At 39.5% G+C, this 26,187-nt stretch overlaps 1 long non-coding RNA gene across 2 annotated transcripts; it reads left to right on the top strand.

Annotated features, from left to right (window-relative positions):
* The first annotated feature begins 8 nt into the window (after positions 1-8).
* On the top strand, positions 9-1,893 carry LOC128866897 (uncharacterized). 2 transcript variants are annotated; one of them, XR_008454963.1, is made up of 5 exons: positions 9-626; positions 752-813; positions 893-1,261; positions 1,317-1,479; positions 1,754-1,893. It is a non-coding gene; the product is annotated as an uncharacterized LOC128866897 (long non-coding RNA). The 2 variants fall into 2 exon arrangements; XR_008454962.1 differs by having other exon boundaries at positions 752-1,261.
* Positions 1,894-26,187: the final 24,294 nt, after the last annotated feature.

Here is a 26,187-nt window from a genome sequence, read left to right as displayed (position 1 = left end):
GTCCGCACTGTGCCGCCACCACTAACATCAGTACCGGCATCAACAGTATAACAATAATAACAACAACAACAAAAATAAGAACACCGCGCTGCTGCTATACAGAAGACGTTAATGTCGTCATTCACAATTCAATATCAGCTCTTTGACGTGTAGATGGGCGAACGAACGGACGGACGTAAGGAATGGTGCGCGGCATCGCTGTAGGTCGTCTGTTGGAAGTCGCCAACTGGTTGGCGGTTCGCTTACTTGCTTGTTCGCGACTCACGGTTCGCGACCACCCACAATGCTTCCGATTAAGGGAAGCGCACACATATGCATGTATACAAATACACATATACATACATATGTAAATATGTATGCTTATATTCTACTCCACACACACACACACGACAGCAACGGCATCGACGACGTTGGAGCTAAGTGCCGAATGCTAAACGAAATTCGCCGCAGCATTGATAAATGGTTATCATAAATTTGCGAACTTGATGCAGGCAAAATCGGCAAAATCAACAGTCTACAGTCAACAGTTAGGAGTCGGACGACGGCGTGTCCCCGATCGATGCACGGCGTTGTGGTGGGTCCATCGGACCATCGTCGTGGTGACGCTGCTCTGACTGCGAGTACGGGTATGCTTATCGTTTGTTATTTATTTACGTGCATGCAAGTAAACAAATTTTTGTCATGTTGTTGTGTTGAAATTTGTAACATAAAAAATTGCATTTTACGATTTTATTTTACGATACAATTTCAGTTAATTCAATACCGAATATATTTGTATGTTAAATGGCATTTGCGTGGACGGAAGGAATGCTGGTATTGATTTGTATTATGACTTTGTTCATTAAAATGAAGCTTAAGTTGACTTTTTCGAATACTTTTGTCTAATTCCTAGTCGGTCACTTGGTGCTGATAAGCACTAGTGATTCATTGAATAGGAATAACTCATTTCAAAATGTAGACCAGCATTGCAAATATCATTAGATCAGATCTGGAGATCAGATATAATATTATAAGGCACATGAAGCGGTCATACTGCCTCGAATATGAATCTACTGTCTGGCAGAAATCATCTGTTACGTAGTACACTCAGTTTCCGGCCTTGCTTGAAGTTCAGAAGTAGTTCATTGACGTGCCTACACCACTTGTATATGTATAAATAAAAAATAAAATGATGGCCTAGCTTATTTACGGAAAGATAACACACCAAACACCGTTTACAAGACCAAGCTTCCGAAGAAATCGGGCCCTATCAATTTAAGCAGTAACATATGACCAGAATTCTCAAAAAATCGATTACAGATTATTATTCTTTATAGTTTTTAGGCGTATTTCTGTGAATGTCGATTGTAAAAATTCCCCATAGATGCAAAGTTATGGTAGAAAATGTAACTGCCCGACGAGGGTTTGATGCGCACAGGTAGCTGTCCTTCGTTTGCACTTGAAAGTTTAAACTCGTTTTTCTCGGAACTACTTTTTCCGGTACAGTCTGCATGATAACTCTTACAGCTTTTAACATTTTTTGATGCGGTTTTTTTTTAATATTCGAAAATGTTTTCTCTATAGTCTGCCGATCCGGATTTTATATATTTTTATTTAAAAAATTTATAAACATAATTAAAGTGTGACATTTATGACGTAAAACGCATACTTTTTTTGAAAATGCCGTAAATTGCAAAATTTTTCGAAATTCAAAAATCCGGCTCGACAGACTATAACTACAACTTTATTTTACAAGAATTTTTTCTTTTTACAGATCCATCAACATTTCAAGGCGAAATTATGCAGACCGTGGAGCAATTTTTTTTTCATTGTACTTTGGGTCAAGTGATTTTTTATATACTAATTTTTGTAAAGAAAAATTAAAATAAATTTTTTTATAAACTCAAATATAAATACACAATGTATAAAATTTTTCAAAATTTATTTCTATTGTTATCCTTTCTAAAAACAGTTTTCTTTTAGCGCATTTTTGGCGGTGCTCGACGTATGTAAACCCTTAACGGCTGGCAATTGGTTTTTGCTGACGAGTCGAAAGGATCGCACATTTCTTATGTAGTGGTAAAGGAAAATCAGGAAGGTATCACGCACGGCCTTCTATTTTCATTCTGCTCGATTTTCACCGCTGAAGCAACCGCTGAATTTCAAGCCGTTCAATACTGCGCTAAAAGCAAGGGCAAACATATAATTTGCTCCGACAGTTTGTCCTGTTTCCAAACCATCCAAAACCACAACAAGTCAAGCAACATCATTATGTATAGGCACGTGCTTTCTCCTTGATTGAGCCTTGAGGTAATTCAGTGATAGCACTGAAGTACAACAATCACTTAAAACCCCAGATTAACTAATTTGTATTTTATTGGCTTATAGAAATATGGTCACTGGAAGTGTGTTATCTTTTAAAAGATTACTGCAAATTTCGTAATCGTCTGCACAGGATTGGTATATGGTGCACTGACTTCTGTTGTTTCTGCGATCCGTTCCCGGAGACTCCAGCACCCCTTCTTCTCGAATGTGACGTTATAGCGCGAATAAAGTTGATACATCTTGGCTGGATGCGGCCCAACTCAACTCTATCATAAGTTTATTAAAAGAACTGAGTTTGGATGAAGGAGTGTGATGAGTAGAGGGTCCGAACCCTATTTTCATTAATTTATTCAACTGCTGTATCATTAATGAAGGCGCGAAATTTTCATACAACTCATCTTAAGATACGCTATTTTGTGGTAGCTGTAGGGATCATCTAACAGTGCTTCATTTAGAGACAAAGGACTTTTAGATGTGTAGGATTGGGTGATGGGCAAGATTTGCATGGTGCTTGATTTATAGATCTATTTTGGATAGGCAGTCGTTGGCAGTGTATCGCGGGTCTTTAGCCATATATTGCTATGAAGTTCACTCAGCTCATCGTTCCATCATCTGCGATATTCACCATAACCAACGCGTAGGTAGATAGGTAGGTAGTGGAAGTGGTAGTCTGTCGTTAAATCACATCACTTAGACCGTTACAGATCTATTGTGATACCATAGTAGCAGTTTACCTGCTACCCCTCGTTAAACTGTTTTGTTTTCTAAGCGCAAACCCATTGATTAGGCTGACACTTATCCCTAATGGTCATCGGTATCATTCAAGAACGATGCGCCAAAGTATCTAAACCTAGATAGTCCATCATCTGACTCCTTTGCTAGGATAGGCTCTGATGCCAACTTCTTTGTCCCGGAGCCCGTTTTGCCATCCCTTCTGGAGCCATCAAATCCACGATTAGCAAATGGATTACTACAAGCCACAAGTGAGCTTGGCAGGCTGAGAGAGGCTGCAGATGGACTAAACTGATGTTACCTGTCATGTCCGACCGACTGTCGCAAATCCTCCGGGCATTAAGCAGTAGGGACTGCAGACGGCTGGTTGGTCTGATGATGGGTCACTTTCTGTGGGCGGAGCAGGAGGATGTGCGTCTGCCCCGCCTTGGCTCGAATCAGGTTTGAGGTCTTGGGCACTGATGTGTTAAGAAGCGACCACCTTGGCTCCTTGGCACCAGAAAATCTACTCAGATTTCTTCGGAGGTCGGTTAGATTTAAAGAAAATTACAAGGGAGTCCGAGTGCACAATGGACTTAATTGTGTCTGAGTGTTGTACTTGCTAGTTGTTCCGACACAAAAATCTAGTGGCATGCCACGGAGGACAGTGACAAAGAAGATGTCGGTCAGACATCTCCCCCTCCTCATTCTTGCAGCTTCTGCAATATTCAATCTTTCAGCATGTCGACCTGTTCTCAAAGCAACTAACATAGAAACGTTTTCCTTGTCCGATTTGACCATAAATGCCCATAAATCTTCCCCAGAATCTTCCAAAATGGAAGCGAAAACGAACGCCCTGTAAAGGGGGTATGCACTTACATACAAACTCTCTTCGGAGCCTAATAGAGAAACATAGAGAGAAAAGGTTGGGAAGTTCTTTTCAAAGATAGAAGAGAAAGCAGCGCAGAGGACAATCCAGCTTTTCATCTTCGCTCTTCTTCTTCTTAATTGGCGCTATAACCGCTTACGCGATTTTGGCCGAGTTTAACAAAGCGCGCCAGTCGTTTCTTTCTCGTGCTAACCGGCGCCAGTTGGACACACCAAGTGAAGCCAAGTCCTTCTCCACCTGATCTTTCCAACGCAGAGGAGGCCGCCCTCTTCCTCTGCTACCACCAGCTGGTACCGCATCGAATACTTTGAAAGCCGGAGCGTTTGTATCCATTCGGACGACATGACCCAGCCAACGTAGCCGCTGGATCTTTATTCGCTGCGCTATGTCTATGTCGTCGTAAAGCTCATACAGCTCATCGTTCCATCGTCTGCGATATTCGCTGTTGCCAACGTGCAAAGGTCCAAAAATCTTACGCAGAATCTTTCTCTCGAACACTCCAAGCGTCGCTTCATCGGATGTTGTCATCGTCCAAGCTTCTGCGCCATACGTTAGGACGGGCATGATGAGAGTCTTGTAGAGTGTTAGTTTTGTTCGTCGAGAGAGGACTTTACTACTCAATTGCCTACTTAGTCCAAAGTAGCACTTGTTGGCAAGAGAGATTCTACGTTGGATTTCAAGGCTGACATTGTTATCGGTGTTAATGCTGGTTCCTAAATACACGAAGTCTTTTACAACCTCGAAATTATAACTGTCAACAGTGACGTGGGTGCCGATACGCGAGTGCGCCGACTGTTTGTTTGAAGACAGGAGGTACTTCGTTTTGTCCTCGTTCACCACCAGACCCATTCGCTTTGCCTCTTTGTCCAGTTTGGAGAAGGCAGAACTAACAGCGCGGTTGTTAAGACCGATGATGTCAATATCATCGGCATACGCCAACAATTGTACGCTCTTATAAAAAATTGTGCCTGAGCGATTAAGTTCTGCGGCTCGTACGATGCTCTCCAACATCAGGTTAAAGAAGTCACACGACAGCGAGTCACCCTGTCTGAAACCTCGTTTGGTATCAAACGGCTCGGAGAGGTCCTTCCCAATTCTGACGGCGCTGCTGGTGTTGAGCAACGTCATCTTACATAGCCGTATTAGTTTTGCGGGGATACCAAATTCAGACATCACGGCATACAGGTAACTCCTTTCCGTACTGTCGAATGCAGCTTTGAAGTCGACGAAAAGATGGTGTGTGTCGATTCTCCTTTCATGGGTCTTTTCCAAGATTTGGCGTATTGAGAATATTTGGTCGATGGTAGACTTTCCAGGTCTGAAGCCACACTGATAAGGTCCAATCAGTTGGTTGACGGTGGGCTTCAGCCTTTCACACAATACGCTCGCTAGAACCTTATAGGCGATATTTAGAAGACTAATCCCGCGGTAATTGGCACAAATTGCAGGATCGCCCTTCTTATGGATTGGGCAGAGCACACTTAAATTCCAATCGGCAGGCATGCTTTCATCCGACCATATTTTGCATAGGAGCTGATGCATGCACCTTACCAGCTCCTCGCCGCCATGTTTGAATAGCTCAGCCGGCAGTCCGTCGGCGCCCGCGGCTTTGTTGTTCTTTAGCCGCGTTATCGCTATTCTCACCTCGTCATGATCGGGTAGCGGAACGACAATTCCGTCGTCAACGATTGGGGTATCGGGATCTTCACTTTCTCGGTGACATGCGCAGCTGTCACTGTTTAATAGGTTCGAGAAGTGTTCCCTCCATAATTTAAGATTGCTCTGTACGTCGGTCACCAGTTCGCCGTCTTTGTTCTTACAGGAAAACGCCCCGGTCTTAAAACCTTCTGTAAGCCGCCGAACTTTCTGGTAGAATTTTCGGGCGTTGTTCCTGTTGGCCAGCATCTCAAGCTCTTCGCACTCACGTATTTCGGTCTCTCGTTTCTTCTGTCGGATAATACGTCTCTCTTCCTTTTTCAGCTCTCTGTAGCGATCCCACATGGCTCGCGTTGCGCCCGATCGCAGCGTGGCTCTATAGGCGGCATCCTTTCTTTCTGCGGCAGCATGACATTCCTCGTCGTACCAATTGTTTTTTCGGGCTCGCCGGAATCCGATTTCTTCTTCGGCGGCGGTACGTAGAGAACGAGAAATGTTGCTCCATTGTTCGTGGATGCCGGTTTGTTGGGCAGTACTCTCTGAGAGCAGGAATGAGAGTCGAGTGGCGAATCTTCTGGCTGTCTGTTGTGATTGCAGCTTTTCGAGGTCGAACATTCTTTGCGTAGGTAGATGCACGTTTTTTGCTGCACAGAGGCGCATGCGCAGTTTGGCTGCAACAAGGTAGTGATCCGAGTCAATGTTGGGTCCTCGGATCGTACGTACATCTAATACACTAGAAGCGTGTCTTCCATCCATCACAACATGATCGATCTGGTTTCGCGTTTTTCGATCAGGGGACAGCCAGGTAGCTTGGTGTATCTTTTTATGCTGGAATCTGGTGCTGCAGACTACCATGTTTCGGGCCCCGGCGAAGTCGATCAGCCTCTGTCCGTTACCGGATGTTTCGTTGTGTAGGCTGAATTTTCCGACTGTGGGACCAAAAATTCCCTCCTTGCCCACCCTGGCGTTGAAGTCGCCAAGCACGATTTTTATGTCGTGACGGGGGCAGCGCTCATAGGAACGTTCCAGGCGCTCATAGAAAGAATCTTTGGTCGCATCGTCCTTCTCTTCCGTCGGGGCGTGGGCGCAAATTAGCGATATGTTAAAAAAACGGGCTTTGCTGCGGATTGTTGCGAGACGCTCGTCCACCGGAGTGAACGACAGTACTTGGCGACGAAGTCTCTCTCCCACAACAAATCCGACACCGAATTTGCGCTCCTTTACATGGCAGCTGTAGTAGACGTCGCAAGGTCCTATGGTTTTCTTACCTCGCCCCGTCCATCGCATCTCTTGGATGGCAGTGATGTCAGCCTTTACTCTCACGAGGACATCAACCAGCCGGGCAGAGGCACCCTCCCCATTAAGGGACCGGACATTCCAGGTGCATGCCCTCAAATCATATTCCTTAGTTCGTTTGCAGGGGTCGTCATCAGTATAGGGAGGTCTCATCCGAGGCTTTTTTAAAGTTTTCATTGGGGGCGATTTTTAAGTGGCGGGTCCCAAACCCAACGCACAACCAGCTATCCTGGAATGTTTCGCCTTCTCACTTTAGCTCACTCCCGAACGGGTGTTCGGAAGCTACCCAGAGGATACGTGGGCTAATCCCGGCCGTTGTGAGCTGCTTGAACCATATGTAGAAGAATCGTCCTGGCCACTCCCAAGTGAATGGCGATCAGTAACTTTCCCCACTTGCGTGGACTTCTACACATGGAACCATCCTCGCTCTACTGTCCCGTAATATGCATAAAGATTAGCTTAGTTAGTAAAAATCAGGTGGCGGATGTTGATTTAAAAGATCTGATGAAATGTAGCCTGAATAACGGTTGGCTCAGCAAGGGTGGCTAGCAAACAAAATTGTGGTATCTCAATGAGTCTATGCATTGAGTCTGAGCAGCCACGATGACCTAACGTAAAAACTATAATTACAACAAAAGTAATTAAGTTAACTGTTATTAAGGTAAATTATGTACAACAATATTAATAATGAAAAAGTTGTAGGTACTAATAACAACAGCAACTACAACTTTTTCTTAATAACCACTTTGAAAACAAGCAAAGTAACATTAAAAACATAAATAACAACAACGATAACTATAACGATAATGATAATGATAACAAAAACAAGACCAAGAAACTCTACACAAAAAGCCACAACGAAAAAAGCTCACCGCTCCAGCAAAAACAACAATCAACAGTGTAAACAAGATTAAGGTAAGGAAAGAAGTAAAAACATCTTTATAAACACAAATAACAACATTTCAAGAATAATAGCAACAACAAAGTATGTTTGCTACACACACTACAGAAACAACAACGAAGCAAACCACACCGCGAGGTGAGGTGAAGTGAAATGAAGCGATGAAAAAATGCCCCAACGGCACCAAAAGGCGAAAAAATGCAACGCTGAGATATGAGGACCTACCAACATGCAACGGCGATCACAATAACAATAATAACAACAAAAACAACAACAACCAAACTGCAATACGTAAAAGCATAGCTAGAACAGATCCACAGCAACTATTAAAAGAGCATAAAAACAATGATGCAACGAGTAAGGGAAAAAGATCAACAATAACTAGAACAACACGACTAGTAACCACAATCGCGATAGTGAAATAAACTGTGGTAACAACAATAATAACTAAAACTGCAATTACTATGTGCATCTAAGTATAAAGTATAGTGTATTATTTGCTGTTGTTGTTATCATCCAACAACACCAAAGTGATCTGCTCGTTGCCCTCTAAAGCAAACGCAAATAGCGGCACAGGCTTTGGCACACGCTTCCGAGAGGACGGACATGCACGACGGACATGTGCGTATGTAAGTATGTATTTGTGTACTTAGACAAACAATGAGATCGTGAAAGAATTTGTGTTTGTTGGTTGGGGTTTACCGGAAGTGTTTTTTTTTCTCCTTTGTTTATACACACAAATCGTTTGGAAAGTCAAGAGTCTGATTTACGAAGCATTTACTGATGTGCGGAAAAAGTGTGTCCATCATTACTCAGATTAGGTGTAATTTGGAGGTACCCTGGATAACGGAAAATAAGCTAATTGTCTAAGCGGCTACTCTGGATTAAAAGTGGCACCTAAAGCTTCAACGACTCCAGTATTAGTTTGATCTCCATGTTAAGGATGGTCGAGACCGTTTTGCGGGCTCACTCTGTGGGAAGAAACCATCCAGAATGATGGAAATCAGGAGACACCTCCTCAATTACGCCAACCACATCCAGGACAAAACGAACAGACGTTTACTGGACCAGACAGTGTTTAGACAGACAATAAACGACATTCATCGGAAGGCCGTCACCACCTTCCGAAGTTCTCGACAACCGAATGCCGTAATCGGAGTCCAACCCTACCCCCACCTACAGCAGAAGAAGAGCTCCAGCTTCCCCGTGAGATCCGCGCAACGCTGGCACAATTACGTTCTGAATACTGTAGCAGGTTAAACTCCTACTTATCCAGAATTGACCTCGACATACCAAACATATGTTCGTCATGTGAAGACACCCCAAACGACACTAACCACCTTTTCACATGCCTCATTAAACCCACTCATCTAAGACCCATCTACCTCTAGACCCAACGTGTCGAAACAACAAGTTTCCTGGGCCTACCTTTAGATGAGTTAGACGAAGACGCCCGGTGATATACACTACACTGACAGGGCTTGTATTACTGCTACAACAACAGGAATGGAAGTTTTTATTCTTTAATGGACAGAAGCAAGATAGTCGATTAAATTACTATACGGGTTGGAAAATTATTTAGCATCGATATCCAGCAATTTCACACCCATCTTAGTGGAACTCTACTTCATCTACAAGAAAAAGAACGGCTACTAAACACTGTTAAAATCAGCTATGCGCTCAATTACCTTTTCGCAGCTGGATGAGTACAGAGAAACATTTTCACACCTCATCTGTCTATTCTACAATTGTACTATTCCGTACAAAAAAGGTAACTCAGAGCTCAACTCTGAGACTTGGATTTTATTAGTGTAACTTATTTAAATGTTATGTGAGTATACATACATATATGCCAGCTACTCAATCAATATTTTCACAGGCTTAAAGCCCATCAATGCCGCTGGGCTTTTTGTAATTATGATACATTCGCCCAGGGCCGTGGAGAGAGTATTCGGGTCCCGGGGGAAACTTGAGATGCGGGCCCCTTCAAATTTTTTTTATTTATCAAAATGCGTATTATGTTATAGTGAGCCTCGAGTCCGGGCCCCTCTGAAAACTCCGAGCCCGGGGGAAAAGTTTTTCGGCATTAAATTGCTTATAAAAAAATATTTATCGGTAAGAAAAAATCTTCGATTAATTACTAAAAAATATATTTAATAAGCTCCTGTTAAAATTTGAGACTAATCTGTTTATCCGTTTTCGAGTTCTATTGGTCACCGACTTTGAAAACACCATTTTGAGAAAAACGTGTCTAAAGTTTGAAAGGCTCTGAGTGTAGGTTTGAAACGCCTTTTCAAATTTGCGTGTAACATCGAAAATATTCACCGGAACGATATTAAATTTTCTGTGTGTATTCTTAAATATATGTATATTAAGAAAATAAAAAATAAAAAATCGATTTTTTGAAAATTCTAACAGTATATAACCCATTAAGCTAGAACCTCATATCAAGCGTTACCGACGCTGTGGCTTTCAAAACTTTATTCAGCTATAATATATACGAGTACATATGTATATGTATGCCAGCTGATTTTATAATATTATTTATTTATATTTGACAATATTTTTTATAATATCGGAAAGTTATAATGTTTGGAACGCTGTTTTACTCGTTATATTGTACCATCAGAGGATACATAAGTATGTACGTATAACTAATCTTACCTTATGTATGCTCTTGTCCTTCCCCATTCATGGTGTTCATTATGTCCTCATACTATAGTATATGTATGTAAATACGTTTGTTCGTTTCCTAAGGTTATAACTTTTCATTGCAAGTATTAGATATTTCGTAATTTAGGTTAGATCTACCAGGCGATCCCACTAAAGTCAGGTCTACGCTATCGGAACTGCACGGAATTATAATTTCACTACAGCAGCATAGCCCAAATGTGCATATATCGGTTATAAAACCCTCGTATTTATATCCTTCTTAGAAGTTCTCCCAACCTAACAAATTTCCCCTTACAAGTCAGCGTGCGAAGCAACAAAAATAACCGAAACCAGAAAAAATGCCAATAAAAAATCAAAAAAGCCGCATGATTTTGCGCGGCGCGTTGGCTCCAAAGTTATCAGCATACCGTCGCCGGGTGGGTCGGCGGCATTCATACCGGCACAAACATATTTATTATCCGCACAAAACCACAGCACAAATAAACATACATACATGGGTACTTATGTGTGTGTGTATATGTAACTATTGAAAAAAAAAACTTGGCACAATTGCCACCATTGATGCGTATGCCTACGCGCTGCGCCTACCCAAACAACAACATCCACTTTGCTACACTCCGCTCCACCACCATTTGTTTGAGTACAACCCACCAGCCAAGCAGTCAACCAACATCACGGCGCAAAACCCCTTTGCCGCTTTCCATTACCCACAAGGCGCACCCAAACGCCAAAACAATCGCACCAAAATGCTCGTCTAAACGCTTAACGAGCGAAACTGGCTGGATTGCCTGCGCCCCTCACCAGCAGAAGCAGCAACAGCAGTTAACACTTCGCGCTTGTGTGTTTGTCTGTATGTGCATAGGTATATCAGCTTGGGTATGGTGTTCACAAACGCGTGGTTGGTCGACTGATCGATCGGTCGGTGGTCGGTGGTCGATGGTCGTCGGTCGCCTATTGTCGGTTGATCGTTTGTGTATGCTATGGCAGCGTCGTCGGTGAGGCGCAACGACCACCAACGTTGAATGCCAATCTTTGGTGGCAAGTTTGCTTTGACTTTAACGACGCTGTTTGTTTTTAATCGTATAATGTCTTAATTTATAGTTTTTTGTTTTGCTGTTTTTACAATTGCTTGGCGTACTCTAGGCACAGCAACAACAACAAAAATAACGACATAAAATAGCAATCAACAATCGTATAGCAAGCAAACAATCTCTCACCACTGTACCTCCACCCTACTCCTGTGTACTTCTCATTCACTTCGTGCGGAAAAACAAGTTTACAATTGCAACTGCAACAAATCGCACAGCCATTGCCGTTATGGACATTTACGAGTACTATCTATACGTACATTGGTATGCCTTTATTTACGAACATACTATGGTACACCATTCTATGTACGTACATACATACATATGCATGTATACAAATCCCGCGCCTATGCCAATCGCACTCCTCTCTCGTATCTATAATGAGCTCGAATCGGTTGTTCAGATATCATTGTGGATCATTGTGAGAGCTAGAGCTGCGAGTAATTGACTGCTGCAGCGGCAGGGGAGACTGTTATGTTATCTAGCGGAAACAAGGTGGCCAGTTAATTTGCTATTTTTAAGGGAGGAGAAGAGTTCCTCTATTGTGTGCTAAGTCACTGTCATATGCGTGCTCGTTTCGCACGGCTCAAAATCTTAAATCGATTTATGAACAATTTTGGAAACATGTTGTACACTTGCAAATCTGTCTCTCATTGCATTCATCTAAAGGCCGCCAACGTAGAAAGAAGTTAAGCGCAAAGGTAAAGGGTCTTCCAAAAGACGCGCCTAGATTTTTTTCATTATTTTTATTCAAAATACGGCGCTTAAAAATTTTATGTGAAAAATGTCATCAGCTGAATGTTCTCCATGAGCTCGTCTTCAGGTAAAAACCGCCAAACAGTCGATTCATGAATGTCTAATTGTTGATTACGTCGATATATCGATGTTGCACGTTGTTCAGCAACACTTTGCGTTACAACAGTAGTATTCTCGACAGAACTAGTTTCTTGAAATTTTTCCACCAACCTTTGATTTGTCGACTCATTCGGGTGAATATTTCCACCAAAAAAATCATGAAATGTGCGATATGTTGTTCTTCAAGATCGACCATTAATATAATAAGTTTCAATAATTTTAATGCGTTACTCTGTCGTCTAAAATTGTATAAGTACATCTATCTGTCTAAATCACATATGTCAAAGACATGATGGAAAGAATAATGAGGTGGCGCCTATCGTGGTCCCGTTACTTTGCGCTCAGCGAATTTGACAACTTGTTACGTGATTTTAGCTCCAGTATGGCCAGATTACCATTTTCGTAACTTGATTTATCTTTTTTTTTTGTTATTTTTATTATTTTGTGTCTCGGAGTTTTAGTTCTTTCTTCATGACATTTTTCTAGTTGTTCTAATATAATTAAAATGTCATGTTTATAATTTTGTAAAATATACATTTTTTAATAATTTTTTAAATAATTCACTCAGTTTTATTTAGCTTTACTTTTTTTTAACATCTGGTGGCATTGCCCGCGAGTGCAGGTGTTGTTGGTGTTCTTCTGCTTTCGGCAGTCAAATCTCTCTCTCGCTACTGCAGTGTTGCCTAGCTTTGGATATAAAAACGCATTAAAATGCCCATTCAAAGAAAATAACCCAACAAATTTTTATTGAATCACTTAAAGAACTTTGTATGCGTGACAAATTGTCTTTAAAATGTGCGTTTTTTAAATAAATGTGTCATGCTTATGTACAATTTAATTTATGAGGTTTTTTTTAAGCGAGACTCTTTTGTTAAGGGAACGACTTTTTTGCTGTATTTGAAGTTATGTAACTAGATAAGGTACTCTTTTTGTAAAAATGTTAGTATGGTTTCTTTAGTATTTTCTGGTATTTTGTTGTTTATTTTTACAATGAATATAACTCTTAATGCCCTATGTCTCACTAAGGATTGATGACCGGAAGAAACGATTACATCTCTATGGTTTTAATTCGCATTCAATAAATGTGTAAAAAGGTTTTCAATCTTAAGAAGAGTTGAGAGAGGGGCATTTAATATTTTTGCATAACCTTAAATGGAGCCAAAAATTAAATTTGCACTTTCAAATTATCAAATTTTATAAGAGTAAAAAAAATTTCATTAGCACTAAAATCTTCTCAGAGATCTCACATTGCCCATGATTGCGGTTATTGTTGATGTTTATGAATATTCGTTTCTTCTTTGAAATGTGCGTTAATAAGAACAAACGGTAACAAACGTGTTAGTGAATATTTACGCAAAAATAAGATAATTCGTGAAAGTGTACTCGTATAAGTGAAAAATAAGAAAACATGAAATATGCAGTGAAAAATTGTGCTAGTAAAAACCTCAATAAAGCGTGTGATATAAGCTTTTTTATATTTCCAAAAGATGAGGCGTCCCTGCATACATATGTTTATAATATTTAATTAAATTAAAGTTAAATGTTTTAAAATGCCTATAGGAATAGTTACTGAGCACCGATCCACGGACTGAGTACACTGCCTCCGCCATCCATCCAGTGGCACCATCCGTTCAAGGCACTTCTCCTGGCGCAACTCCATCAGCACTATTAAAATCCACATTCACACATTGTTCAATCTTATCAGCGGCTGTGCAACAATATTAGACACTATAAAATGTGTAGATCCACGACTTGGTTGAACAATTTAATATGATTTGCAAAATATTTAAGATTTTTCCCACCATTTTTTCAAAATACTAAATTTTATAAGAATCAACTAATTTTCATTAGCACTATATTAAAATCTTCTCAGAGTGGCCTTTATAACATTCTTTCTTTAATAATACAGTTTTTTTAATTTACAGTTTCGGTAGCTTTAAATTAAACGTAAAAAGAAACAAACACGAAACTTCAAAATTTTCGCATTTTCGGTATAAAAAAGCACTAAATTTATTGCGAAGAGCAAATGGTTGGCAATACTGCACAACTCAGCAAACGTGACGTCACGTACGCTCTGATGGGCGCAATCTTGTTTCTATCATTCTTGTGTCAAAGATGACATAAAAAAAGATACCGCCTAGGAATTATTCACTGTTCTAGGCTTCACTTTTGAAAATACCCTTTACTTTAGATACTTTGAAGTGCGCCTATGAGAGTACATATAGCTCTATGCAAAAAGGAGATAGACAAAAAAATACTATAGATGGCGTTGAAGGACGTTTTTTTGCATTTAGAATTTCGAAATTTTCTTGATTTTCTTCATTGTTTTCTCATTTAGCCCACCAAAGCCAGTTATCCTACAAATGAAGGGACCTGCAATTTTGTGGCGGTTTTAAATGGTAGATGGTTTTCCTGAGCAGTCTTTTTATAACAGTAATGTATCCGAAGATTTGAAATTGTCTGCCAAAGCGCAACCGCTTTCAGAAAAAATGCGTCTAAAACTTTGTTAGCTTACTTATCGGCTACGGCGGGTTAATTCCTACTCGCTGATTTTATAAATCAACAAAAAATGACATTTTCACTGATAAACTAAAAAAAAGAGGTTGTCTGTAAAATCGGTTTACTGACGATAGTTTATCGTGATAACGTCATAAGAAAATACTGATTGAATGGTTGCATTTTTCAAAAGAAAATTTTAATTTTATTTGTTTGATAGATATTTTGTATGGATATAGAGAATGAGGTAACATTAACATAACATAATGTACTTTAACATAACATAACATTAACATAACATAATATACTTTAACATAACATAACATAACATATCATAACATAACATAACGACGCATGAGCAAGATAACGACGCATTTTTTGGTGCGTGCAGCCGGCTACATAGAATTATTAGACGTTATCACGTCAAAAAATAATAATAACATTAAAACAACAGGTATTATTGACAAACTTGGTTTTATTTTAAATTCTTCAAGTAAATCAAATTAATAATAATCAATAAGAAGGCATATGCAAATACAAATACGTGAATTTATATATGTATATTACATATGCGCATATACATACATATATACGCTCACTTAAGTAGGAGAAAGCAAGATGTCGAACGTTGCCGTTCGTTTGCTTTGTCGTTCGTTCCGCGCTTTCGCTTGCAGTTCATTCAAGGTAACGACAATGAGCAAGGTAACGGCAAATGAGCAAGGTAACGACAAATGAGCAAGGTAACACTAATGAGCAAGGTAACGACACATTTTTTCGTGCGTGCAGCCGGCTAAATCGAATTATAAGACGTTATCACGTCAAAAATAAGGCTCTTTTTCTTTTTGATAGGGGAATATTCACCTCCGCTGCTTTTGAAGAGAAAACCTACTCTGGTAGAAGGTGAATTTACTTCTAGTCATAAATTTTCCAGGAATTTACAAGAAAGCTTAAATTATGCAACTCGTGGAGCTACATCACTTTAGAACATAAACCCTGCCGTTCAAATGGATGGGTAGTAAATGTGAGGAAACTGTAAAATAATTAATAAATAAAATTATAATAATTAAAAAACATATTAGCTCTCTGTCATGGACTGCCAACAGCTGTTACAATGGATGCATTTTTCGTGAGTAATAACAGGACAGAATGCTAAAAATACTTCGCTTTGTGCCGTTGCAGCAGCACTACAAAATTTACTTTCGCTGCTTTCCGAAAATGGAATTTTGTAGGCATAAAAAGGAACATAGCCGGAGCCAAGGCCCATCCATATAAGATAATAGTGGGAATACAAAACAACAAAAATAAAACGGTGATATAGAGCTCGAAAATTTAGTGTATTTTCAGGAATTTTTTTTAGGCTTTTTATTTCATAACTTCTCTTACATATTTTTTAATTTTAATACTGTTAAAAATGGCGCTGAAGTTGACCCTCCCAAAATATGGACCTAGACGTTGTTGTCCATTTTGGTTCTTCTATTTATCTGTAACACAAAAACCAAAAAAATAATTAATCAATATGACCTATGTCCCGTTCTAGAATTAAAAAAAAAAATGTCAAATGAAGTTTACACTCTAAAAATCGGTTTTTCAGGTTTTTAATAAAAAAAATACGAAATAACTGAAATAATAATATGATTCTAGTACGGGCGATAGCCACTGATGTTGTAAACAACATATTAAAATTTTAGACGATTCGTTTGATATTTTTTTTGACAACACCAGGCCGAAAAAAGTCGTTTCGAGATAAATGAGTTGAAAGTTGGTAGTACAGGAGCTCGGGGAGCGCTCTCTACCTAGCTAATGTGCTGTAGAAGCTATAATATTGGGAATTTCCGCATGAAAATTTCACAGTATTTTCTTAAGATACTATACTTTCTAAATATCGAAAAAAGAAAAAATTAATTTGTTGAAATTTCTAGACCGGACCCGGTGGTCAAACATCAAACACAAAACAGTTCACCTTGACATTTAAAGCACCAAATCACAAGAAAACACAAATTAGCTGCTCTACCGTTAACACCTTATATGAATTCGCCTTGGGCGGAGTTCTAAAAACTATGTTCATAATTAATGACAAATACTGATTTGAATAGCCGCGTGATGACGCTTCAACATGAAAATAGCTCTTTAATGACCGCTGTTAAAATTCCTTTAAAATATGCTTATATGTACATATGTACATACTTTCACATCCAATGTCATCGCAAATACATCTGGGCACTCTAATCGTTTGTTTTGCAATCGCTTAGTTTGCTCGTTTGGAATAACCAAACTACTGTGAGTATTGGCATGCAATGACACGGCACTTACAGTTGGACACACTTGCAAACACACACACGTTCATAAATATATTGTATAACTCTATAACCCGCAGCACCCTGCTCCAGCCAACCGCAATTATTTCGCGCATCGCCCATCGCGTCTCACCTGCTCTTACTTTAGTTACAATTCAAGCGCGCTTTCTGCAACAGACCTCTGTTTCTGTGGGCCACACACCACTACCGTTGGCCGTAAGCGTACAACAACAGTAGCAAACAACAAAGCAACACTAATAACAACAGCAAACAACGAACGCGCCATGGCGTCTCACATTTAATGTAATAATTACTACTTGCCACTGGTGATACTCGCCGCCGCCGCCGCCACCATACGCTATAGTCGTCGTCGCCGTCGTCGTCATTGCCACCATTGCCATATCATCGATGTCGTGTAGTTGAGGTGTAACTTGCATGAGTAGTATCGTATATACATATGTACATATTATGAGTATGATTGTATGCGCATGTGTATGTAAATATGGTATACTTTTTGCTGACCACTTTAGAGTTATATGACTGCGTGTTTGCGGTTTGGAGCGCCGCTAATGGTTGGCGGTTGACCGTTGGCGTTTGCGGCTGTTTGAGTTGTTACGACGGCTACTGGGTAGCGCAAACGCAAATTTGTCGATAGCTGCAGTCTATGGTTATACAGTTATGTTGAAATAAATAGCAGCGAAAAATTATGTTTGATTAAAAAATGCTTGGGCGTAAAAGAGTACAGGTTTTAGTTGGTATTCTCGTAAATATAAATTTGAAGGGTTTATTAGATACTGATTGATGTCTTTGGGAAGCAGTAGGTGTGCCTTGTTCTTTCTTGTGTTCTTTTTTAAACAAAGCCGAAACTAGCATGACAACATCGATTCAATACCAAGGTTTTGTAACCCATTCACTTTAATTTCCTTGATGTGACCCATTTGAAAACGCGCCATTACTGGTTTGGTGAGCTCAAATTGCTGATAAGAATTTAGACGATATTTTGTTTCAGGATATTAGCATTCACCGTCATAGCCGGAAGAGCGCAGGCTCAAAACACCACAAAACTCCAATTGATTGAAAACATTTTTCTAATAGCGGTCGCTCTGGGGAGGCAACGGCAAGCTTCCAAGTGTATTTCTACCATGAAAAAGCTCCTCATAAATAAAAGCATCTGCCATTCGGTGTAGGCTTAAAACTGTAAGTCCCTCCATTTGTGGAACCTCATCAGGATGCACACCACAAATAGGAGGAGAAGCTCGGCCGGATACCCAAAAAGGGTGTAATCGCCAACTATATATATTAACATATGTATATAGGGTGCATATGGTAGTTGCGCGCAAGCATATGTATATGTATGGGAATATATAATATATATTCCAGATAAATCATGGAAGACTACAACTTAACTCAAGAAATGAAGAGACATTCAGTTATCGTCGCTATATGTGCATATCAGACCTATTTAGAAATCTTCAATATTCTTAAGGGGACCCGGTGGTCTAGAAGTTAAAAAAAATCGATTTTTTGCTTTTTCGATATTTCGAAAGTATAGTATCTTAAGAATATGTTGTTGTTGCTGTTGAAGTGGTTGAGTATTTCCACTGAAATAATCTTAATTAGTGACCAGCACCGTTTTACTACCACTGTCCTCGTGTGATGATGTCTTTTTTTTCTAAGTCAGATCCATTTAGTGAGGTCCAGGTATAGCAGCAAATTCTTTATCTCGATGTCTGAGATCTCATTAATTTGCTGAAAGAAAGGCTTACTGAAGGAGCGAAGTCGTGCCCTAGCTAGCCCTGGACATTCACATAAGTAGTGGATAAAACTTTCCTTCGCCCCTTCCGCTTGACAGCTTTTGCAGATGGAATTGAAGGGGATGTTGAGTCTGGCTGCATGATCCCCTACTTTCCAATGGCCTATAAGGGTCGCAGAGATGCGTGAAATGTTTGGTCGAGAACATACTAACAGGTGATTCGTCCTTTGGATTTTGAACGACGGTTATGTGCTTTTTGTTGTAATACACACATGTAGTTAATTGCTTCCATCTTCTTTCGGCTAATGCATGATAGTGTGAAGCAGTGGATGCTTTTATTGTGTTCAGTGGGGTGGAGACTGCCACCGCCTCTGCTATGTCTAGTGTCGAACCTTTTCTTGCTAGCTCATCCGCTATCTCATTACCCCGTATGTTCCTATGAACGGGAACCCATATCAGAGTAATTTCAAGCCGATGACTAAGTAATTCTAGTTCCACTCTACACTGTAAGGCTAGCTTGGATGAAATAGAGCTGGAGTCTAAGGACTTGATAGCTGTTTGACTGTCTGAAAAGATGGCTACTCTTACACCAACTTCCTTGTACAAATTTAGTGATTTGCATGCTTCTCTGATCGCTAGAAGTTCTGCCTGGAACACGCTGGCATAGTCAGGAAGTCGAATTGACTGAGATAGGTTGAGTGGCTCCGAATGGAAGCCAGCTCCCACACCACAGTTCATCTTAGAACCGTCAGTGTAGATTTCAATATCGTATCTTCCAATCACCTTTCCTTTGCTCCATTCGGCTCTCGGTGAAAAACGTACCGTAAAGTCTTTCTTGAAGTTAAGGTTAGGGACTGCGTAGCCTGCTTTTGAGCAGCGAGGGTCCCTGTAGGAGGATCTTACTGTGACCGTACGACTTTGCTGTCTAGCTTCTTAAGAATATACTGTGCAATTTTCATGCGCAAATCTCCAATATTATAGTTTCTACAGCACATTAACTAGGTAGAGAGCGGTCCGCGCGCTCCTGTACCTCAAACTTTAAACTCATTTATCTCGAAACGATTTTTTCGACTGGTGTTGTCAAAAAAAAAAAAATTTTTAATATGTTGTTTACAACATCAATGGCTATCGCCCGTACTAGAATCATATTATTATTTAACTTATTTCGTATTTTTTTTATTAAAAAACTAAAAAAACCGATTCTTAGAGTGTCAAATTCAAAACCGTGCCATTTTGTCAAATTTTGATTTTCTAGTACGGGACATAGCTACAGTCATACTGATTAATATTTTTTTTGGTTTTTATGTTTTTTATTATAAAAAAAATTCCTGAAAATACCCTAAATTTTATAGCTCTAGAACATCGGGGCCCCTTAAGTGCGCCCGTTCATTCATACGGTTTCTCAAAATTGCAAAATGCTTCTTATCCGTTGAGCTGTTCATGAAGATTTCTGGTTATTACAGCTACAGCAGGTAGCTAACATATGTCGGAGCAAAAGAACAGCGAGTTATCTGATCAAAACGCCTTCTAACGAATATTAAAAAGCCTAAAGCGCCTGAGATGTTATGGTTTTTTTGACGAAAACTATTTTGGCCAAGACCAAAAGACCAACCGCAGAAATGACAGAAGGTTATGTTTCAATCTTACAGAGGTTCCTGTTGTCATGCACATGACGTTTCCAGCCACTGTGAGCAACAAAGGCCGCCCCTCAACAGGCAATGGGCATCCTGCGAGCAATTTCTGCCTTGAAAAAGTCATCTAATTTTTTGTGAGATCCTTTATTCAGACTCTAAAAACTCACAAAACTGCAGGCTCCTCTTTTTGCAAAACATAAAGACGTACACCGCAAACTGGAAGAAAAGCTCGACCAATACCCAGCAAGGTATGTAGAAAATAATACTCTGCTAACACCTTTTGGGTGTTTTTGTGGGTTCTCAGAGCGATCAGCAATTGACCAATGTTTTTCATAGGCAAAAGTGAAAATCCAAGATAATGTCACCGGCCGTTTTGAAGAGACCTCAGGTGTAAAATAGGGAGATGCGTTTTCATCCATGCTTTTCAACCTGGTACTACACGTTGTTGTAGCGGATATAGATCCCGGAGGCACAATTTTTTGTAAATCTACACAAATGTGTACCTATGAGGATGACAACGTAATTATAGCAAGAAACAAACAGGCTCTGAAAGAAACATTAATACGACTACAATCATCTGCTAGGATGGTAGGACTTATCATCAACAAAGAAAAAAAAACTAAATATATGGAGGGTGCAGCGCACAACGCAACACATAACTTACAAATCCGCAGCTATAGCTTTGAAATAGTCAAAGAATTTAAGTATCTTGGAGTTGTGCTGAGCGCACAGAAAGACACATCTGTTGCCATACAAGACAGGATTCAAGCTGCAAATAAGTTTTACTTCGCGCATACAAAGTTGATTAAGTCGCGAATACTTTCTAGAAACCAGAAACTATGAATATACAAAACTGTCATATGGCCTACAGTCACATACGCGTTCAAAGTCCGGGTGTTGCAATCCAATGAAACCAATCAGCTAATATAAATTGTTTTGAAAGAAAGATTCTAAGAAAAATATATGGACCTCTATGACTTGAAGGCGACACTTAACGCATTCGGTACAACGACGAGTTAGGCACACTTATCAGGGGCGCAGATGTAATCAGGTACATCAAAGCGCAAATGATTCGATGGTACGGTTACATTATACGAATGAGCAACGATAGAGCCATAAAAAATATCTTAGAAACAAATCCACAAGGCGACAGAAGAAGAGGCCGGCGAGAAAACGATGGAGAGATGACATTGAAGTCGACTTTGGAGTTGTGGGCATATCTGATATCAAACCAAAAGCTGATGACTGAGTGACGTGGAGGCGAATTGTCACGGAAGCAATAGTTCACCGCGAACTGTGATGCTATGATAATGCTAAAGTAAATTCTCATTACAAGTTAATCCCCAACCAATTAGCAGACTAAAAGGAATACGTGAGACAGAGCTAGAAATTCTCATCATGATCTTAGGTTGACAGAATGAGCTATGGCAGGCTCAGTAGGGGTAGTTATTTAAAAAAATTATATTGTACAGTTAATTCGAATATTTACCATGCGGAAGCATTTTGCCGAGAGTAAACGCGAGAAAAGAAAATCAGTATTGTATTTCAAACGTAATAGTGTGATTGCTTTATATTTGGTTGGAAAATCACAACCAGCTATTGTTCGTGAGCTCCACCATCCTAAAGTAAATGCAGTTTTTGTTTATCACACCATCAAAAGACTGCAAGGTCACGTGAAATGGTTTAAAAAGTGAAGAAGCGACTTGAGCGAAATCTCCGATGAAGTGCCAATCAAATGGCGAAAGAACTGAAAATATCTGACCGTAACATCCGCCGCTTACTGAAAAATGATCTCAAAGTCAAGCCTTACAATATCCAAACGGCGCATGATCTCACACCAAAGCAGTAACAAGTCAGACTTGAGAGAGCGAAGGAGTTGCTTCGCTTGGCCAAAAACGGTCAATTTCCGAACATTGTATTTTCTGACAAGAAAATTTTTCAAACTGAGCAATTCGTAAATTCCCAAAACAATGGGATTTATTTGACCGACCGTTAATACGAGAATTTGAGTCATCGACTGGTCACCTGGAGGCGGCACCCGCCACAGGTAATGGTTTGGGTCGCTGTAACCGCAGATGGGCGCTCTCCAATAGTTTTCATCGGGCCTGGCGTCAAGGTAAATGCGAAATATTATCGGGAAAGTATTCTGGAGGTTACTTTGAAGTCGTGGGCAGACAAACATTTCAATGGCAGACCATGGACGGTTCAACAGGACTCGGCACCATCTCACAAAGCTCGAGTGAACCAAGAATGGCTAAAAAACAACATTACGAACTTCATAACATCCACACAATGGCTCTGAAATTCACAAGATGCAAATCCCATGGTTTATTCTCTCTGGGCCATTTTGGAGAGCAAGGTCCGAATTGAAAGATTCACCAGTCGCGAGGCGCTGAAAAAAGCTATTGTCCGCGAGTGGGCCAAAATACCTACAAGTCACATTCGGCCAGCTTGCGACTCGTTTCTTGACCGTCTGAAGACCATAGTCAAAGCAAAAGGTGATCATGTCGATTTGATTCCTAATTTTGTATTATTTTCACACATTTTTTACTTTGAAAGGTATAAAAGTAATTTTCCAAATTAAATTTATGGTCATTTTAATTGGTTACACTTCGAGTGCCGGACTCTGTACATTTGTATTTTGACGGTCGCCATAACAAAGTAGATTGTGATACGTCGTCTCGATCGAAGGTGTTTTCAAATTTTTTCTTATAATACTTGGCATTGCTAAATCTATACACCCAACTGTACAAATTAGTGTTTGAAAGTGGGTATGTATGTATGCACCAACGACCGCATGTTTAAATTAATAAGTATGTTTGCATGGAGCTTGTGTCTTCTATCAGTTATTACTACTATTTTTTCTGCTTATTTGGTTTTTGTGTAGTTGCTGTTTTTGTTTTGTTTTTTGCCGCTGTTGTTTGTTAGTGTTTTTGCTTCAACTTTAACTTCTTCTTAGGTGGTCTTCGCGGTGGGTATAATAGCCGATGGGGACCCATGGCTAAATTAGCTCGATCGCCAAAGTCTTATTTAATGGCAAAATAACAATAAATATTTTGTACGTATTCATTCACATACATATGCATGTAGGTGTGCATGACTATATCCATTAAAAAGACCAAAAACGTTTTTCATAAGAAATAAACAATTCACAATTAAAAAGCATTATTGCGAAATTGCACAACCTAACAGTCGTCTACTAGTAATGACTTTTTTGTTTGTCGAAAAGCGATTTTTTTTAATTTTTTTTGTGCGCAAAAAGAATTGCAATTTGTTGTAAGAGAAATAATTTCGTAATGTTCTGGACAATCAAAAAAACGAAAAGAAGAACAGAAACACAAAAAAAAAACAAAATGTACTCAACCGCACAAAATGCGATTTGCTGAAGACCAGTGGTAGTGTGGAAAAAAGGTGTGAGAAAATTGAATCCTCCCCAAGTCCATGTCGACGTGTCAGTGCATTAATTACTGTGGGTTTCGGCGTTTTTTGAGAAATGTTTTTCGCCAACACAGTACAGGCGTCTTGAGGCCGCTGCTTCCTCTGCTGCTGCTGCTGTTGTTGGTGCTGCCTCAGGTACGGTAGTTATTATTATTTTTAGTCAATAATCCACCATGAAGATTAAGAAGTCAACGATGAAGCCACCAATGCGGCACTTTGATCTCAAACGCAAGCAAAATCAAAAGCAGCAAGAACAACAAACATTCAGCACAGCTCAGCAGCATCACAAACAATTATGTAAGTGTACTTCTGTGTACTGGTATGTTTGTATGTACGTATGTGTGTGTGTGTGTTATAAATAATGTTGTATAAAATAATCTCTTACTTTTGTTTCTACTTTCCACCTTTTTATTGGTTTTTGACTAGGGTCCATGCTTGTATGTAGCGAAGCGGTAATGTTTGAATGCGGCAAAGAAATCTTAATTAGCCGTAACACCAATCTCACCTCTGTTTCGGATCGAATGTAAACACTGCTTGGGTGCCCAGTAGGGAGAACCCGAACTAGGAAATACTTGAATTTTTTTTTTTTTTTTTTTTTGAACTAGTGCTAGTCCTTAGTACGGCTCAGTACCACTTGTACGCGTATAGCTGCGTCTGATTTCAGAGTATAACAGTGCTTAAGCAGAAAAAGTAAAATCATCCTTCTCGGCCACAATGGTCCGGTGGTGGGTTGATTTCAACTACTGAGCGATAATGTGGATTTTCAAGAAAATTTTAGTTATTATGCCACTAATGACTTTTAATAAAATATAAATCATTATACAGATGCGTTCAACATAATAGGAGCGCTACGGATTACCAAGTTTCAACTAATTTTGTTTTATGTTTTTATAAAAGTATATCACATTCTACAAAAAACCCCCTACAGCTCAAAGCTTCAAACTCTGCACATAATTAACAAAAATGTAACAAAAAAATTGTTATAAAAGTTTTAAACTTTTTAATTAGAATCTTCAGAAATCTTCAAGATATGCCGTTGTATATACAGTAACTCACAGCTTATTTGATGCAGCCAAGAAAAAAATTATTAAAATATCAAATATATTTTATCGTATTTCCATTACAGAAAAAAATCGTATATTTTTTTATTGTTAAATAACATCTTTTATTTAATAACAAAATATAACAAAAAGTGTTTCTTCATAAGAAAGATCTGGCAAATTAAAATATGTAATTCAGTTACAGCTTTGAGGTCACAGCTTAAATGATGCACTAAATTAAGAGTATTCAAATAACATAAGCACATTAATATTTCGATTTCATGATTACGGCTAATACTTAGTGGGGTATCCCTTTTGTTTCAGAACAGCTTTTAATCGGGAATTCATAGATTCTACAAGTTTTGCTGTATAATCGGAACTAATTTTATACCATTACTCCTGTAGTGCCCGTTTCAGATCAGAAGCATTAGAAATATTGTGGTTTCTTATTTTATTTTCCAGCACTGAACACAAATTCTAAATAACGTTGTGATCTGGACTCTGTGCAGTTGTCTGTACTACATGTGGCAGTTCCAGATAAGCCAAGTTTTCACAACACCAGACGTATGCTTGGGAACGTTGTCTTGGTAGGACCTAAGCGAATCCCTAATGCCCATTTTATCCGCACTTTTTACTAAATTATCTTTTAGCAGATCCAGATACATCTCTTTTTATTCATGTTTCCTTCGGTAAATGTTAAATTTACGACGCCTGAAAGGGGCATGCAATCTCATACCATAACACTGATCCCGCCGTGTTTAACTGTAGAGCGCGGTGTTTGGTTTTCTCCAAACGTAGGACTTCCCATCAGAAAGGGAAAAGATTAAATTTGCTTTCATCCGCAAAAACAACGGACTTCCAGAACGAAATGTCTTTGTTGAAATGTTGTCTGCAAAACTCTATTCTTTGTTTTCTATTACGAGCATTAATCAACGGCTTATTTCGGCAGTCCTTCCATGAAAATTTTCTTCGCGCAGAACTCTACGAACAGTTTCAGGGTTACAAATCTTGCCTAAGTATTTTTCGACCTCGTTCCTTAATTTTGGAGCACTTAAATCGGGTTTTTCTTTAACTTTACGAACACTCCTCCTCTTATCTGCATCATTAAATATTTTATTTGGCGCAGATTTGGCCTTATCTTCATCTTCTATCCTGTTTT

Source organism: Anastrepha ludens, chromosome 6 (genome assembly GCF_028408465.1).
Source record: "Anastrepha ludens isolate Willacy chromosome 6, idAnaLude1.1, whole genome shotgun sequence".
Classification (NCBI taxonomy): Eukaryota; Metazoa; Arthropoda; class Insecta; order Diptera; family Tephritidae; genus Anastrepha; species Anastrepha ludens.
The sequence above is the reverse complement of the archived record's forward strand: the minus strand, read 5'-3'. Positions and strand labels throughout refer to the sequence as shown.